The sequence below is a fragment of the Staurois parvus genome, unplaced genomic scaffold (assembly GCF_062004578.1).
Source record: "Staurois parvus isolate SC_StPar_1 unplaced genomic scaffold, SC_StPar_1.0 ptg000137l, whole genome shotgun sequence".
Classification (NCBI taxonomy): domain Eukaryota; kingdom Metazoa; phylum Chordata; class Amphibia; order Anura; family Ranidae; genus Staurois; species Staurois parvus.
The window spans coordinates 3,852,149-3,871,684 of NW_028317933.1; the positions used below are offsets into that span (position 1 = coordinate 3,852,149).

Consider the following 19,536-nt stretch of genomic DNA (forward strand, 5'->3'; position numbering starts at 1 on the left):
AATGTGAATGGTGGAGACTGCACAAAGGACCACAGTTAATATCAGGACCCGGATCACCTGCTGGTGACAATGTGCTTCCCAGACTGGAAAGTTGTAGTTTCAGTGTCCACCAGTGGGTGTTCCCAAGCAGCCAGGAGATTACAGTAATCAGTTTCCACCTGATGCTGGCTGTTCAGAGGGTATTTAGTCCCTCTGCTAATATTACACCTTACGGCAGTGTTTTGCTTTGCTAGCTAGATACTTCTCCTTATCTTGTGCTTGCCCTGCATCCTGTACCCAGATGTCTTATTTCTGCTCTTCTTGTACCTGATCCCAGTCCTGGTCCCCTTCCCATCTGTTCCTTGCATCACCAGTTTACCCTGTTTATCCATGTTCCCTATTTTTTTTACATATTGTATTTAGTCTGTACTTAGGCTTCCTGTTACTTAGGCTTTTTTGGTTATATGGTTGTGGTTCACTTGTATTTTTATGTTTGCTGTGTGCTGGCATTTAGATGTCTTTTGTTTTACGAATAATACATTTACTTTACTATATATTGTCTGGTCTCCATTTCCTAATGTAGCTGCACAGATCTGGCCATCTCTGCTGCTGATCCCAGACAGTTAAAGCGGTTGTAAGTCCTTACATATACCCAGTGAAGTGACTGGCCTCAGGTGATACACAGAGATGAAACAAATCCTCCTACATAAATTGTACCTGTTTATCTGCAGTATCCACCATCCATTCAAAGTGCTGGAACAGAGCTGAGGCTTTCAATCTGATGGAGGTCCCTACCCCGTCACCGTTTTTTCTCTTGATGTCAGGAAAACTTGTCAGAAATGACATGCTGATAGCAAAGAAATGAAGCAGCAGACAGAAATGACACACTGGATTGAGGCAAGTACACAGTATAGAGGGATATGCTTTGTTCATATTTCATGTCTGAGGTTTACAATCACTTTAAGCTTCCAAACTTCAGAACTTAAAGCTGAACTCTGGGCCATTTGCTTTGTACAAGTCAATTACCTGTAATGATGTCTGACCCACTTTTGGCTTCTACTCAGTTTGGTAAAACTGTTAATTTCATTCAGTCCCCACAGTACTAAAGGAATCAAATGTCTGGCACTGAGACTTGTAGTTCTGGTGGTAATATACTGACCATAGTGGTGTCGCTCATTGTACACCTCCTCTATTCAGAAAAAGCATTGTATTCTTTTCGGTGATTGAAGGAGGGGACATTGTGACATCCATCTGCCCCTCCTTCAATCATAGAGTCTAGAGGAGAGGGGGAAGTGTTCTATAGACCTAACAATCTTCCTTTCCTAGGGTGACAAAGCTCCTCCTCCATAGATACAGTACAGGAAATGAAAACTATCACCCTAGGATGCAAAAAGAGTTACTGGCAGGATCACCAGATGAAAATAAAGAACATAATAGGTAAATAAAGTAGAAATGCACCAAAATTTCAGAGGCAGAAACATATCGGTGCAAATAGCCCAATCGGCATTTTGTGGAGAGGAAAAAGTGAGCCGATACAGGTACTGATAATTTCGGCCCGGGGGGTGGACTATTTGGCCAGGTGGTTTGGGGGGGCTATGTGTACTGCACATGGAAGGGGGGCAGCAAAGAAAGGCAGGAGAGGAGGTAGTGTATACAGTGAAGAAGCAGTGTGTACAGACAAGCTCCCTCATTGCCGATGCAAAATGTCATTGCCGGTTTTTAAATGCAATTGCCGGCTTTTTTTTTCCTTCACTTTATAGCTTTGAGAAGTTGCTGTCCTTCGCTCTGCCGCTAAACAAAGGGGCGGGGTCACTGGGTAATGTCAGGTGGTGACAAGTGAGGAAGCTTGTCTGTATACACTGCTCCACCCCTGCCCCCTCCTTGCACACATTGCCCCCCTCCCCCTTACAAAGAGGACCTGTCCCATATATACTATTGCATAGGGGACTATTGGTTTCCTATGTGATAGCAATATAATAAGTTAAAAAAATACATAAATAAAAACACACATGAAAAGAAAAAAAAAATATTTGACCTCCCCACCCCCACATAAGCAGACATTTCTGTTTTTGGCCAAGTGCATCCTGAATTTTTGGTTTCAGCCCCAGAATTAAACTAAAGGTAACTAATGCAGCCAACACATCTATGGGTTGCAGAGTGAAAGAGAGATGATTGCATCAAGCTGTTGCTTCTACCGTTGCTGTCCTGTCACAGGGTTGGGGAGGAGCAAGACCTGTAAGTGTTAGGCTACGTTCACACTAGCGTTGTGTGCAGTTGGCAGAGAGGTGTTTGGGAAGCATTTTTACCGCTTCCCAAACGCCTCTGCCAATTCTGCACATTACAGCACATGGTGTGGTTCTAACGGGAGCGTTTGCGTCGCGGCAAAACGGACGCCTCTGGTCGAGTCAGGAGGCGTTGAAGCCTCCTATTCTCGCCTATGGTGCCGCTCTGCAAACGCCCGGCCGGCGTTTGCGGTGCGGTTGCGACGCGTCTGCGGAGCGGTAACACCACTCAAAACTACATTATAGGCATTTGTGGGGCGTTATTAACGCTCGGCATACGCCTAGCAACCGCCGCTAAACCGCGCATGCGGTGTTTGCGGAGCGTTTGTCGAGTGTTAACAACCACTCCGCAAACGCCGGACCAACGCTTGCCAAATGCTATAGGAGCGTTTGGCAAGCGTTGGTAAAACAGCCAAGTGTGAACGAGCCCTTAGTGAACTGCAGCAGACAAAAATTAGGTCTCCTTCCCTGTTAGACAGAACTGTGCTGTGTGACAGAGCTGAGTAAATATCAAAACTGAATGGACAGAAAAACAAATCATTTGGCATATAAAACAGCATATACTATATGTATTTCTTCTATGTATTCAGCGGTTTGCCTGGAGTTCCATCTTTAAAGAGTAGGAACCCCAGACGAGTTGGAAAGAACAGGCAGACAGAATACAGATGTATTGGGGTGTAAAAAAAAAAAAAATCAGGCTCCTTGATCATCCCTACTGGAGATTGGGAGCATGCACCTCTATTAGGGTGCAAGGGAGGCTTTTATTACAAACACTTTTATGGTGCCAACAATTTGTGCAGTGCTTTACATGCTGAACTTTCACATAAGTCCTGAGAAAACTGTTGAGGATCCAAGCAGAACTCCCAGCAAGAGTACAGAAAAAGGTGACATTTTAATTTGTGAATTTGCTTGATTGTCCTAGCCATATAAGAAGTTGAGGAAGTTGTAATCCAAGGGACCCTCTAAGGCAGGGGTCTCCAAACTTTCTAAACGAAGGGCCAGTTTACTGTCCTTGAGATTTTAGGACGGCCGGACTGTGGCCAGTGGAAGAAAATGTCATGGCAGCAGTGGGAGTAAGCAATGCCTCATCATTGGTATTACCGGGAGATATAGTGCCCCATCACTGGTATCAATGGGAGGAATAGTGCCCCATCATTAGTTTCAGTGGGAGGAATAGTGCCCCATCATTGGTATCAGTGGGATGAATACTGCCCCATCATTAGTTTCAGTGGGAGGAATAGTGCCCCATTGTTGGTGTCAGTTGGAGGAATAGTGCCCAATCATTGGTTTCAGTAGGAGGAATAGTGCCCCATCATTGATGTCAGTGGGTGAAATAGTGCCCCATCATTGGTGTCAGTGGGTGAAATAGTGCCCCATCATTGGTGTCAGTGGGTGAAATGGTGCCCCATCATTAGTGTCAGTGGGTGAAATAGTGTCCCATCATTGGTGTCAGTGGGTGAAATAGTGCCATATCATTGGTGTCAGTGGGAGGAATAATGCCCCATTATTGTTGTCAGTGGAAAGAATAGTGACCCATCACTGGTGTCAGTGGAAGGAATGATGCCCCGTTATTGGTGTCAGTAACAGAAATAATGCTCCATTATTGTTGTCAGTGGAAGGAATAGTGCCCCATTATTGGTGTCAGTGGAATGAATAATGCCCCATTGTTGGTGTCAGTGGCAGGAACTATGCCCCACTGTTACTGATGGTGGGGGGAATAATTAATGTCCCAAGGGCCGGATGAAAGCATGCAAAAAGCCACATCTGGCCCCCGGTCTGCAGTTTGGAGACTACTGCTCTAAGGTAATGTAATGCAGGTGAGGGTCTTCACAACAGCATACCCTGCAAAGGTCATGAAGGTACAAGTCCAGAAATGCACATTACTTACTTCTGATGGCATTGCAAATTACACCTTCCTGGAGTTCTTTAAAGAAACCTACGGTAGGTATTTTACAGTAGCAAAAAAGTAACACATAACTAAAATCAAAACCAGACAAAACCGTCATGAGCTGTGTAAAGTCTAGTAAAATTTCTCACCAGCAAAAGTGGGAAGCAGGTAAAACTCAGTTCTATGAAAGATCTGAAATATTAAAAATACAGAAACTAACAGAAAGATATTTGTTCATGCTCAGTAAACCAGTGAGACTTTTCTTTTAACAATGCTTTACAAAAACTGGGCACATATAAATGGGAAAAAAATTAAATTCTTTAGAATTAATAAATAAGTATATCTTAGGGAAGAACTCCAGTCAAAAATAAAGCAAAAATGAACAGCCAGTTAAAAGATAAAATTAAAAAGCAAATTTGCTGCAAATAGTCACCTTCAATCCGGAGCTCTCCCATGCAGTACTGCTTTTCTGTCAAAAGGTGTCGTTAAACGTTCTGGCCTGAATGATGGATAGCATCATTCAACCCAATTCCAGATACATATACTGCTTGCATTTACAAAGTACAGAACTGCATCAGTTTGGGTCTCTTCATCTTCCTAGAGCTTTAATGCCTCAGATTAGTTAGTCTGATCAGTACAGGGAGACATCTCTCCCAGGTAATTACGGTCTGTGACTTCTTATCACCATGAAAACTCCTCCGCCAATTTATTGTGCTGCTGTCACAGGTACAGAAGGTGAGGATAAAGCTCCCTAAACAGGGTCACAGACAGCAATAAAAACTTGACCAAAGCATTTCCACCAGGGTGGATAAAAATCAATGATTTAAAAAAAAAAATAAAAAAAATATCGGATTTTTTTTATTTAAATCGGATTTTTTTGATTTAAATCAGATTTTTTTTATTTAAATCAGATTTTTTTAAATAAAATTCTTTTTGAGGAAAATATATTCCCATCCAAAGGTTATTCCCTCATGAAATAAAGATTAGTTTTTTAATTATGTAGAATAAGGCTGTATATGTTTAATTTTTTGGTAAATAAATTCCATGAATCCATTCACAATGTCATGCTCTTCCAGAGGTTTTTGTAAGATTATTGGGCAGTTTCTCTGCCTACAAGATATTATCACAGATGCTTGGTTTACTTTTGCAGTTCTCAAAACTGAATTTGACTGAGCGGAGATCACATGCCTCTTCTTCACAGCAAAAATGTTATAACATGAACAGAGTTAAGGAAAAGACCTTCATCCTAACTTCTACAAACCTATGAATACAGAATCAACCCCTTCAGTGCTAAGTTTCAAGAAGTTCAGTGAATAGAATAGAAACAATATTTTTCTGATTGTTTGGAATGGAATAGATCTGCACAAGAAGAAAGTGAAACTAAGTGTGAGGAGGAAGGGGCTGACAGTCTAAGTTTCTTAAAATATATAGATTTTGTTTAGCCAAATTAGTTAACAAACACGGATGTTTAAGCAAATCACATATGCTGGAATGTTATTGTTTCAGTTGAATAAATCCATTTAAATTGTTATTATTAAGGTAATGATTATTTTTCTCCTTCCAAAGTACAACAGAAAAGTTGTCCAAATATGAATGATTAACCTATTAAACTGGGGATAAAAAAACTAATATGAAAAGTTGTTATTCTAAAAATCTTCATCTACTTGCATATTAAAGTTATACCAGCAAGAATTAGTCTTTATGTAGAAAACTAGGATTTAAATCAGCCTTACTGACTAGTGATTTAAATCGTGATTTAAATTAGTTTGATTTAAATCAAATCCACCCCGATTTCCACTTACTCATTTTTTCAAAACTAGAAGAAACAAATCCTGATGAAGCCACGTGATATCGTGGAGTAACGCGTAGAGCGCGGTGACGTACGTTCGGTTACACATTTCCGGCAGATGCCATCTTTGAACACCCAGCACCTTGCAGTACACCCACAGCACATGGGAGACCAGCTGCTATACTGCGAGTGTTCTCTTTTGGCTTGGAATAACAGGCATTTCACTATGGAGGTTCTCTTTGTCTACCTCTCTATGGCCTTGTGATTATCCCGGGGGTATTACCATCTGAGGGCATAAGTGACCTGGCAGAAGAGATGGAGTGGTACTGCAGGAGTATTATTACAGAGATCCCCAGTCTGGTGGAGCTATATTACCTAAAGCATTGTGGCCCTTAGGGGTCGCATGGTTAAGGTGAGGAGGCACTTTAGCCACTTTTGGATTATCATATACACGTGTGGCATGCGAACACGCATCATGTTTGGAGTGAAGAATTGAAGCACTGACATTGCGGTGTTTGTTTGCACATGATATGTCTAGCACTTTGTTATTGCACTTTATTGTGGATTTTACTTTTAACTAATATTCATACTCCTACTGAGCACCTGTCACTTTCAGTTAGTGTGCAATGTCATTGTGTATTATTTCACTGTGCATATATTGTATTTTGGCACCATCTAGTCAGCAAACGCATGACCTGTTTTGCACTTTATTGTGGATTTTACTTTTAACCAATATTCATACTCTACTGAGCACTTTCCACTTTCAGTTAGAGTGTGCAATGTTATTGTGTATTATGTTTACTGTCCTTATATTGTATTTTGGCACGATCTAGTCAGCAAACGCATGACCTGTTTTGCACTTTCAGCACTTGGCACTTATATATATTTTTTGGGGGGATTATTTAGCACTAGTTATCTATACCTTTCAATACAGTGTGGTCACTTTATATGTATTTTTATATCATTGCACCTATTTTAGTTTTTCATGTGAAGTGCTTCACCAATATTTTTTTTTTATGTCATATATCCTGTGGTATTGGGAATAGGTGGTAGCAGCTTGCATATATTTGGGGTTGTGTTTGTTCATACCAGTGGAGCGCAGGGGGATTATTTTTATATTCGAAGAAACAAACGTTTTGGCTGGTATTGGGATTAAAAGCCCAACTTCACCAACTTTCGTTATTTGAATAAGTAAGGCCCAGTAGAAGGTATGAAAATAAAAAATAAAAAAAGCCCAGCTACCATATTCACATTCAGTCCAAAGCTCTTCCTCACCATAAGATGCTGCCAGAAACCCAGCATCGCCCAGCCCAGTTCCCGGGAACCAAGGCCATCATGGACATGCCGTCTTGAATATGTCATTACACTGGTCTGGGCTCACAGTAGTCATGGACAACACTGCTGTAATGCAATAAGACTGGAATCCCCAAACTCTTGCCCACAAGCCAGGTGTGGCCTTTTGCCTGCCTTTATCTGGCCCTTTGCCTGCCTTTATCCAGCCTTTAGGGTGCTATTCCTCCCACTGATACAATGATGAAGTACCATTCCACCCACTTACATCAATGATGGGGCACCATTCTTCCCAATGACACCAACTATAGGACACTATTCCTCCCACTGACTACAGCAAAGGAGCACTATTGTGCCCACTGACAAGGATTGGACACTATTCCTTCCACTGACACCAACGATGGGGCGCTATTCCTTCCATTGACACCAATGATGGGGCGCTATTCCTTCTATTGACACCAACAATGGGGTGCTATTCCTTCTACTGACACCAACGATGGGGCACTATTCCTTCTATTGATACCAACGATGGGGTGCTATTCCTTCTACTGACACCAATGATGGGGCGCTATTCCTTCTATTGATACCAACGAAGGGGTGTATTCCTTGTATTGACACCAATGATGGGGTGCTATTCCTTCTACTGACACCAACGATGGGGTGCTATTCCTTCCACTGACACCAACAATGGGGTGCTATTCCTTCCACTGACACAAACGATGGGGTGCTATTCCTTCTACTGACACCAACAATGGGGCGCTATTCCTTCCACTGACACCATCAACATTCAAGGATTTTCCACCATCAACATTCAAGGATTTTCCACCATCAACACCAAAGCAATTCTCAGGTAAGGTCTCTAAAGCACATAATGCAGACCCTCTATGTGTTCCTGCCTCAGCTTTAGGCTTCACGTGAAATTCCACTGTGTAACTCCAACTGGAATGGGCTACTGCTCCATTTACCAGATCCTTGGCATAGTCTTCTCTCCGCTGTGGTTTGAACCTTGACACTTCTGCGATCATTTGACCATAGAGGAAGGAGAGAAGTGAACCACAAAGCAGCCAGCCATGTAAAACCAGCAAAAATGCTAAAAAGCATTGTAAGCATGAGTATATAGTGGAGAGAAGCCATGAGCAAAGAGCTGGTGAAAGTGAACTGTAGTAAAGCAATGGAAGTCACATCTGGAGTTGGAAGTGCCATGTGCAGCCAAGGAGTGGAGCTAAAAACAGACAGATGATTCATATTAGGGTGGTGTAGATGGGCAAATGCAATGTTGTCAAGTGCATTTAGGTCGCATGTTGAAGTGGAACTTCACTCCCTCAATCAACATTGACCATGTTTAATCCTTATGCTGCTAACATTAGTAAATAGGAAATTATATCATATTTATTTGTTTTATCTTTAATTTTTTTTACATTTCTTCAGTTACTTCCTGGTTTCCATACCTAAATTATTTTGTATGCAAAGAAACAGAGGGTGTACGGGCCTAGTGCATTACCTTCTAAAAATGAGATTTATTGAATAAAAAGTAGTATACTCACAAAAGAATAAAATCAAAGGCACATCACAAAAAAGACAACATGGTCCATTCTCCCTAGATGGTGGCTGTTGGGGGACTGTAGGCCTCCAAATTTTGACACATTTCAAGGCAGAACCTCTTCCTCAGAGCCTTTGAAACGTGCCAGAAATTCGGAAACCTACTGTACATACCCGCAACTGCAGACACATGGAATGAGCAAATCTAGGGCCACAGTTCACTATGGAGAATTGTGGGTACTTTTTTGCCGTATCATGGGCAAACGTAATTTTAAAGACCTGACATGTTTGGTATCTCTTTACACAATGCACCCCATTCTTTTATGTTTTACGAAAGCCATGGGTATTATATTGTGTGTAAAAGACAAGTAGTAAGAAACGCGTCAGCGAGGAGCCTTGCCGTATTGACATCACGCCGCCGAGGCCGCATGGAAGGCCGGCGGCCATCTTTGTAAGTGTGCTGCCACTGCTCTGTATCCACGTGGATGTTCCTTTTTTACAATAAAATACTACACTATCAGTACTCCCGTTGTGGCTTGTATATGGGAGCATTTCATTTAAGGTGGAATACATCTCTTTTGACAACATTGATTCATGGTGAAGCGGTACAAGTGGAGTGATCACTGTGTGCTGTGAGGGTCCAGTGACTGATGCCTGGGGTCTTTTCCTGTGTGCTGTCATTAAGCCAGCGAAGTTCCTTTCCTGTGCCCAGATGCTCACCGTGGAGTTCTTGGATATGATTCTATGCGTAATTTTATTGCGCTTCTGTTGAGTGCATTCATACAGCAATCCCTTATCACGGAGTCACGTGCACAGATGTTTTAAGGAATACTTTGGACTTTTGCTCATTAATATTTACAAGTGTATCACCATAATAATTTGTTTGGGACTATTCACTATTGTCACTACTAAATATTCCAGTCACTATTCATCTCGTCAACATCTGACGAAACACTTTATATTCTGTGTTCACTCCAGCGCTAAACCATTTTGTGCTTCACTTTTACATATTGTATCTTTTATAATTTTAAGCGCTGCATTATTTATTATATTGTGTGTGTTTGCATTAAATTAATTTTAGTGTATTTTTTCCTAAAAATATGCTATTGATAAACAGTTGCACAAATAAATTGTGACATAAAAAACTGCAATAACTGTCTTTTTGTTCTACATGGTCTCTCCTTTCAGAAATAAAAAAAAGCTATTTTTTTAAAGGATTAGAACCTCTAAGGTTTGCCCTCACTTCCTGTCCAGCTGTCTCCTCATGGGTCGGATTGTGATAGGTTATAACTAGGACAGGAAGTAAAGGAAAATCCTTTGAAAGGAGTCACAACAGGCAATAGAAAGACTAAGGAGGTCATATTTCTTCTCCACGTTATCCGATACTGCTGCTCATTTCATTATACATAGATTTCCTTTTTTTTATGGCTTTTTCCTTTGCTGTGTCCTTCTGACCTTTCCAGTTCTTTCATATTCTGCTGGTTGCCATGTGAAATCTGTCCAGAGATGCAGCCCTTATGTGTATGGAACAAAATAGCTCCTGGAATCGCCTTAATCTGACTGCAATTGCCAGTCACGCAAAGTGCATCTCCCTGGAACAGCGCATGCAAAGCTTATCTGAAGGTTCTTTCTACATGATGCCCTGACCTTATGACAATTCAAAGAGAACTGTAAATATGGGTAGCATGTGTGTTCTATTTTTAAACACTGAACATTTGAAATGAAAAAGTTTATAAATGTATATTCTGTCGATTTTTTTTTTAAAAGCTGAACTCCAACCTTCCCTTCAGTCTTGCACAGTTGCATAGGCTCCTTTCCTCTACTGATATTGCTTACTCCAATTGCATTGCACACTCTGAGCTTCTCACAGTATGTATTAGAAGCTGCAGCAAGTCAGACGGAGCCTGCTTCATTTCCAGGCCAGAGTTCATCCAGCATAATCTACCCTTTTCTCTGCAGCCTTACAGTCCACAGTCTGCCCCTTTCATTCATTGGATTCCAGTACTTTCAATCATGAAGGCTCAGCATAATGTGGGTGTTACCTAGGGCCAGGGGCGGACTGACAACTCATGTGGCCCCCGGGCAATAGGGGTTCATGGGGCCCCTGTGTCCTTGCTCAAACTCAAAAAAGCCTATGAAAAAGGTACCAGGGGCATCTCATGAGGCCCCCTACTGACCCCGGGCCCTAGGGCAGTGCCCGAGTTTCCAAATTGTCAGTCCGCCCCTGCCTAGGGCACTATGCCTAGGAATACCCACTAATCCAGACTGACATGTACCCATCAAGGATGCTACGTAACTCAGGCTGAGGACTCTTGAGAGGATTACTGAGGCAAGGTGCTGAGATGTTTTCAGAAAGCTATGTGCAGCATCCTGTCGGCCCATCCCGTCAGCAATGGCCTTCCTACATTGTATAGAGAATAAAAGAGACCCAGCAATCTTTTTTTTAATGGCACCCACCCGTGGGTCTGCATTTCTCTGTACGGGTGGTGCGGTTGCACGGATCCGCAGCGGCACCACCCGCACAGATGTGAACCTAAGGTGATGACGATCTATTGAACGAAACCGGTAGAGGTTTGATGCTGCAACTTCTGCTGACGTCATTTCCGCCCTTTGGAACGCATACTGGCATGCTGCAGCCATCTTGGTTCCTATTCACAGGCAGCAAGGCTGAATACACCGAGTGCCAGGTTATGGGCACTTTGCTTGTGAGTTTTATTCTTATAATTTCTCCCCATCATTAAAGTTTTTTATGGTTTTACACTATGGGATGTTTGCTTTTGTTTCTGTACACATGCTGAAACTTGGTGTACTGCCTGGGAGGAGAGGAGAAAGTTTAAAAAGGCTCCTATACTGTCATTTATAGCCACGCTGGTCATCATCCTATTGGTAACTATCAGCCAGATCACATGATTCCCAGGAATGAATATTGGTGCCATTCTTGCCATCATGCATTGGGCTGGTCCCAAACCAGGCGCTTAAGACCAACCTAGAGATAGGTGGTCCATGGCTATCGGTGAGTGCACATCCATGTGGGGCACTGATTGAGCAAAGAGGAGCAGCTGTCATTTTTTGCACAAAGTTCACCAATTAGTATTCAACACCTGGGCACTTTATTTTTCCGAATTGGGACTGAATGTTACAATTATTCACTTTGTATATGTGAAGCATTATTACTCATGTATTGTCAACTTTATAGCACTTAATTTTGCACGGTCCACATGGTATTTTATAATGTGGGTGTTACCTAGGGCACTATGCCTAGGAATACCCACTATTCCAGACTGACACGTACCCATCAAGGATCAAGGCTGAGGACTCGAGAGGATTACTGAGGCAAGGTGCTGAGATGTTTTCAGAAAGCTATGTGCAGCATCCTGTTGGCCCATCTCGTCAGCAATGGCCTTCCTACATTGCATAAAGAATAAAAAGAGACCCAGCAATCTTTTTCATAAAATATAGAGGGTATGCCCCTTTTCTGAGACATTCAGCTGTGTGTGCAATCTGATCTCTCTAGCATTTTACTGCTATCTATATTCCTACTAGATTCTCCCTCACCTCCTGACAGGGCATAGAAAAACAAAAACACATTTTTGGTAGGAGGAGGCAGGGTTGGAACAATGTTTTAACTGATGTTTGAGCCTCTCTGTTCCTGTGATAACCAGGGGCGGACTGACAACTCATGGGGCCCCCGGGCAATAGGGGATCATGGGGCCCCTGTGTCCTTGCCCACACTCAAAAAAGCCTATGAAAAAGGTACCAGGGGCATCTCATGGGGCCCCCTACTGACCCCGGGCCCTCGGGCAGTGCCAGAGTTTCCAAATGGTCAGTCCTCCCCTGATGATAACTACACCCCTATTTCTTGTATGGACATCACAGGGACAGGAAATGAGGAGAAATCTCCCCAATGGAGCTTTATAAACCCCTCTTGAAACCCACTAGTTCTTGGGGGTTTTTCCAGGCAGAAAACGCTCCTGGCAAAAAACGCTGATTAAAGCCTATGTGTGCATGAACACGTAGGATAACATGCTGGGGAGTTTACGGGCTGTAGAAAAAAAACACCAAGAAAACAGCCACTGAAAAAATGTCCAGAGCACATGAGGACTACAAATGAATAAAAACATGTTGAAAATTTAAATTCTTTCCCAGCGTAAATTTTAGAAGCTTTATAATTCACTCAATTAAAAATAGTTTTTTTAATACTGAGAATACATTTTCCACATTGTCATCCTGTGCTTTATTCAGCAGCACTGAAAGCTTCCTCCTTCGAATGCCGCAGCAGCCACCACTCAGAAAGAAGAACTGCATGCAAAAGTAAACAACCAGACTGTATGGATACAACTAAAACACTATCTATGCAACATAAAACAAGAGACTGAAGTTGGTGGGTCCCAGACCAAATGCTGACAGACTGGGAGAGCAAGAGCAGTAACAAATGGTGCTTGCCATTCAACCTTGGTACTGGAATTCAACAGGAAGGCTAGAAAGGATATGACTAGGAGTAAAAATGTATCACTTGTTACTAGACCTGCACTGCAGGAATTCTGACTGGTTCCCCTAGGCTCACCAACATTTCTGCACCAATAGAAGGGACAAGATTGAGGTTTCTTGGGTCATTGGCTTATAGCTTTAAGCATCCAATAGAGTATGCAATTTTCTTTCCTTCAAACATGGGTGGAAGGAAAAAAAATAGTTTGATTTCCCCATCAATATAGTCCGTGATGAAGAGCAAATCCCTTCCACAGAGCCTTCCCCATCGGCAGAATGCAATGATCACTGCTAGAGCCTATAGCCACAGGCAGTGATCCAATGAAAAAAATCCAATAGGCTGGTCTTACTGAAGTTGATTAATGGATCAACTTTAGTACAACCTGCTCATAGATGGATTGAAACTTGGCAAGCTCCTGTTGAACCGGCTGAGATTTGATCCATCTATGGCCAACTTAAAACAAACCGATCACCAAGCCATGCCTATTAAAGATAAACATGTCTAGATAAAGTACTTACATAGGATAGGTTTGGCTCTATTTGTTTGAAGATCCTTTGCCTCACTGTGCTGAAAATCTTTTTAAGTACATATGACACATTCCAGATGCACATAACATGGGCATCCCACTAGTTCCCGAACCAAGGAGCCTACAGTACACAAATGCTGTATTTGCAAGTCAACACTAAAAGGTACATTCCCCCTACAGCCAACACCCATAGACTGGGGATCTCTGCATTGCTTTGTGTGGCTGTGTCTTAAAGTGAAACTGCACTGCATCTGAGCAAAAAGAGAAGTATGGGTTTCTAAAAATGAAAACAAAATACAAATTATACTCACCTAGGTGATGCAGCACTGGTCTGATGCTCCGTCTGTCCCCCACTGCTTCTAAAACTAGGAACTGAGCGATCAAATACCGGTGATCACTAAATCCTCAGGTTTTAGTAAGCAGAGAGCAGGTGACTGTCAGTGTTGAGCTGGGTTTTGAAGGGAATAGAAGCCGCTGGCTCAGACTCTCAGAAACTCACTGCTGGTCCAGGCATCTGGGAGGATCCCGACTTTAAAGTCAGGATCTTTCCAGAGCCTGGACTGGTTGAGTGAGGTCAGCCAACCATGGGTGTTAGCCCACCGTTGACTGAAAATGGGTCATAGGAGTGCAGAACGATCCATAGGAGAAAGAGGGCCAAAATAGCTTTGGCCATACTTCTTTCATTCATTTTTAATATTCAAAGCAACCACAGCCATCCAACCATGTCTCCAAGATTTATTTTGCTGAGAAATCACTCTTCTGCAGCTGATTGGATATGCTCTTCTTGACTAAGGAAGTCCAGAAACTACAAAACCCATTTAACTGTGTGTTACCCCATTTTTGCTATCTAAAGAAAATATAAACACCCTCGAAAACATTTGGGGGAACACAGACTGTTAGAATTTATCACTAAATAATTTTGTAGACACTCACCATAGACATTACCCTTCACTGCTACAGTACAAATTCATTACACAGAGCCAGTGAGTGGAAAACAGATTTAGAGGCTGGAACAATCTTCAGCAGAAAACCATTAAGGGTTTCTTCCTAGAACATCCATACTATTAATAAATTCAGAACATATCAGAGAAGTGGAAAAAGTACATCACGATATGAAAACGTCCTTTAACCCAAGTGCCTTGATATGTGGCAATTACACATTCAGTATAGAAATGTCTCTCTGTCCAAATATGTAAAGTGTTTACATAGAGCATGAGCACTGCAAGTATGTTAAAATCAGCATTTCATAATGCTGACCAATACTTCCTCACCCAGGGTGCTTTAAACGAGGAAGTTTTGAAACCAGAAAACGGGATACGTATATTTTAATATACACATAGCAAAGAAAATAAATTGGCCTTTATGTGCTTCTGTAAAACCATCATGCTTCTGGAAAGAACCTTTGACAATCCTAGGGGATTTCCATGAAGAAGTTCCACTATGCCACCTTGGGATTCATGGTTGAAAGCATACTCTCATTCTCCTAAACTGCACTAGAAACATTAAGAATGGGATTGTCCTCCGCAGGCAGCAGCAAGAGTTCCTCCTTCAGACACTCTGATTACAACATCCAGGCATGTTTATACAGTATTTCTTTATGGTGAAGGCAGGTTTACCGTACGCTTAAATGTAGGGTATGTGTTGTCCAGTGGACAAGGAGGATTCTCATTTGTAGCATACGTATCTTTTACAGTAACCAAGGTTTCACATGTAGAGTACGTATCGATTAAAGGAACAATATGGCTCTCGTTTGTAGGATATGCATTGTTCAGAAGACCAAGAACGTTCTCGCATTTAGGGTTTGCATTGTTTTGAGGACCAGAAAGGTTCTCACCTAAAAAAGGTATGCACTGTTTGGAGAACCAGGGAATTTCTCACCTGTAGGTCAGTTGAGGAAAGTAGAAAGACAGGTACACTCCAGTAGGGTTATCTTAAGATAATAATGTTGGTGTAAATGATATGGTTCCTGGGCAGGCAGCTTCTACACCCCAGAGGATCTCCACAGTCTCCCTGGCTTGTAGTGTAATGTAAGAAGAGTTGAAATTGAAGTGCCACACCACTGCTAAGAGTTCCAGAATCAACTTTATTCTAACAGTTAACACGCCCTGCCAAAAAGCTGTTGATCAGGCCTTTGCTTTTTTTTATTATTATTATTCATATTTTACATTTTTCTTTTCACAAGATAACAAAAGGAACAAAATATACAGGATATCGATACATAGGAACCAGGCAGGAGACAAAAACAACAAATGAATGATGCTTTTAATTCACATTGAAACAAATACCATTGTAGGTCCAGTTCACTTCTGATCTATTCACTTTGCTGCCAGTCAAGCCCTGATGAAGGGGGCACTTGGACCCCTGAAACGTGTTGGCTACTTCTTGAATTACACCCTCGACCTTTAATGGAATAAAGTTGTATCTGGACCTCTTAACAGTGGTGTGGCTCTTCAATTTCAACTCTTCTTACATCTCACCTGTAGGTTAGGCATCTTTCAAAGTGACCAGTAAGGTTCTTACCTGTAGGAAACGTATTGATTAAAGAACCAAGAGGGTTCCCACCTGTGGGGTATGCATTAATCAGAGGATAGGAGGTTTCTCACCTGTAGAGTTAGCATCCTTTAGAGGACCAGGAAGGTTGTAATCTGTAGGGTATGCATTGTTTAAAGGACCAGGGTAGTTCTCACATGGATATGCATAATTTAGAGGACCATGAGGGTTGAGACAAGTAGGATTTGCATTGTTAAGAAGACCAGGAAGGTTTTCACCAGTAGGTGACCCAATGGTTCAGAAGACTAGGAAGGTTGTCACCTGATACACATTACTTAGAGGACCATGGAGGTTTTAGGTATGCATCATGTAGAGGGCCGGCAACGTTCTTAAAGTAAACGCCATTTAAAGGACCAGGAAGGTTCAGCCATGTAGGGTGCAGATTGTTTAAACAACAAGGGAGGCACATCCTTGTAAAGTATGCATGTTTAGATAAAGAAGGTTCTCACCTGTAGGATACATGTTGTTTACAGGACCAGAGGGTTCTCACTTGTAGGGTATGCATTGTTTAGAGAATCAGGTGGGTGTTCACATGTACAGTGTGCATTGTTCAGAGGAACAGCAAGGCTCCCACCTGCAGGATACAGATTTAGTGTGCTATTTTTTTTTCTTTATGTTCCCTTGACTAGCCTAGGAGGGGGGCAGTTAAGCCTATTTATTAAGGACGACCTCAGAATCAGCTCCATGCTGCTACCAAAGCAGTGACATCACTGTGAGTGCATTCAGCTGCACAATGCAGCAGCCAGCTTGCAGCCAACTAACTTAAAGGTGGCCTCGTTTGCATTCATGGGACCAAGACTTTAGAGGCCACTATTCGAAAAGCAAAAGAAAGTCTTAAGCTGGCGAAATGAGATCTATGTACCCTGCAGGTTATTGAGAACTGGACTGGCTCTGTTTAAAAGTAATAGGTCACCTTTTCACAGGGAAATGTTTAAAGTGATATTAAAGACAATTAAAAAAAACACACTCTCTGTGTTTTGCTTTTGAACAGGGCAGCCCCGATCCTCCTCAGGTCCACCACCGGCGCTCTCAAATATTCCTCAAAGTTTGAGTTTGGTCTTCCTCTTGTACCTGAAAATCCCTGATTGGTCTAGGACAGTGGTCTCCAAACTGCAGCCAAAGGGCTGGATATGGCCCTTTGCTACCCTTCATCTGGCCCTTGGGGCACTATTCCTCCACTTGAGACCAACAATAGGGCAGCACTTCTTCCATTGAAGCTAATGATGGTGTACTATTCTTCCCACTAATACCAATGATGGGGCAATACTACTCCTACTAACCATCAACCCTGAGGCCATGTTTATTCTCACTGATGCCGGGGCCAGAACATTTTCTATGCTTACTGGCCCTAATCCGGTACTCCTAAAGTCTGAAGGATCATATACTGGCCCTTTGTTTAAAAAGTTTGGAGACCCTTGGTCTAGGACATGTCCCACAGCATTAAAAGTCATGATATGCATAACATTTTAGCAACCTATACATAAGTAATTTTTTCTTATGCCGTTTTTCACGATTTGCTCCGTTAAAAGTGCCCAAATTTGTGACAGACTTACTTTAATGAATAATGAAACCTTGGATTTTTCTGCAGCTCAGCTGGTGTGAGCTGAAATTATTAATAAGCCTACAATAATAAGGATGCCTGCAGCCATTTTGTCCTGAACACATAGGGACAAAAACTGAAAACGTGAACGTGTTATAAGGACACAGCACTAATAAAATGCACAAGACAAGGCACAGGATCGAAGTCTATTGAGAAATAAAATCAAGGAGGCCTTAACTTGCATCTTATCCAACTGTAAAAACCACAGACCAGCCATGCATAACTGTTCACAGGCTTAAATTTAAATGACTTCCAGAATTCCAATCATTTCCTTACTTTTTAATTTTATTGGCTATCTTAAAGCTGCCCTCACCTTATTAGTTTCCCTTTGAGGGTGTGTTATTATGGTTGCATATGATCAGTGTAAAATTACATAAATAAATAGTGTAGCGCTCAAAATAAATAATAAATATACATAAGTGACCAATTCATAAAGTAAAACATGATCAAAAAATTCCCCCTACAATCAAAAATACCTTATAGTAATAATGAGGATAATATAAATAGTGTCAACTTATAATAAATAACTATATTTCATATTAAACATAGGTGTTCACACACTATATAAATAAATCAAGTGTCTAAAAAATACATATCGTGCTCACACACCTATTAAGCAAAATAATAACCAGGTAATAATAAAACCTTTATAAGGATAAAAGTGCTATAGTGCCAAAAAAAGTGCAAACAAGTGTCCACTTTATCAAAAATCAATTAGAATAATGTCCTTCTGGTGATAAACGTAATCATGCAATGTGTAGTGGTTATAAATCTATTCGTAATTGTGCCAAAATCTTCTCCTTATGGTGGCTAAATTGCCTCCTCACCTCCTCCCAATGACCCCTAGGGGCCAACAGGCTTGCAGGATCAGTGTTCTTCTTCGTTCTACTCCCCTTCTCTTCCTGTGTGTCTCCAAACTTTTTTGCATTTTGCTGCTCTGATGAAATTTCCAAAATCAGCATCACCCAGCCCCTCACTGCAGCCATGCTGTCATGGACCCCCCCAACCACCACCGATCCTCTGGAACTCAGGGGTAATAGTCTTCATGCTGCCTTTGTAATGTGTAGGCGTTACCAGCTGCGGTGCGCAAGTCTATGCAACTCCCCTAGTAATGCTCAGTACAAAAAGGAGGACACCTTCACCGACTCCCAGAGCACTGGTACATGTCACTACTGTGCAACATTTCTCTTCTTTCTCCTCTGACCAGTGCTAAGTAGCTGGAAGATGAGGTTTACCCAGTAACATTACCCCCATATTATGTTCAATTATATCAATTTTTAAGGTATTTTGAGGCCGTAAAAACTTAAGATAAAAGCAACAAGGAGCACAGCTGGAGGAAGTTAGATGTATGCATCAACATGCAACCTGGAATTTAGCTTTTACATCTTATGATTCCTAACAAGCTAATTTCTCTCATGCCTTTCTACAGTCTCTTTGAATGTATAAAGACTGTGCTGGAAAATAGGTCTCTGGATTTCTACCAAAAATAAATTTGACTGTGACAGAGCTCTGAATTGGTTTTAAAGGAACGTGCCAGGTAAAGTACATAGGGGATAGGAAATATCAAATAGTTTTTGCCTGCTTTTGGTTTACAGAGCAACGTGAAG

General features: G+C 41.7%; 1 protein-coding gene across 2 annotated transcripts in view; it reads right to left on the reverse strand.

Annotated features, from left to right (window-relative positions):
• LOC149465755 (arf-GAP with SH3 domain, ANK repeat and PH domain-containing protein 1-like) overlaps positions 1 to 19,536 on the reverse strand; it is a 260,620-nt gene that overhangs the window by 211,873 nt on the left and 29,211 nt on the right. The gene's annotated exons all lie outside the window — the stretch shown is intronic.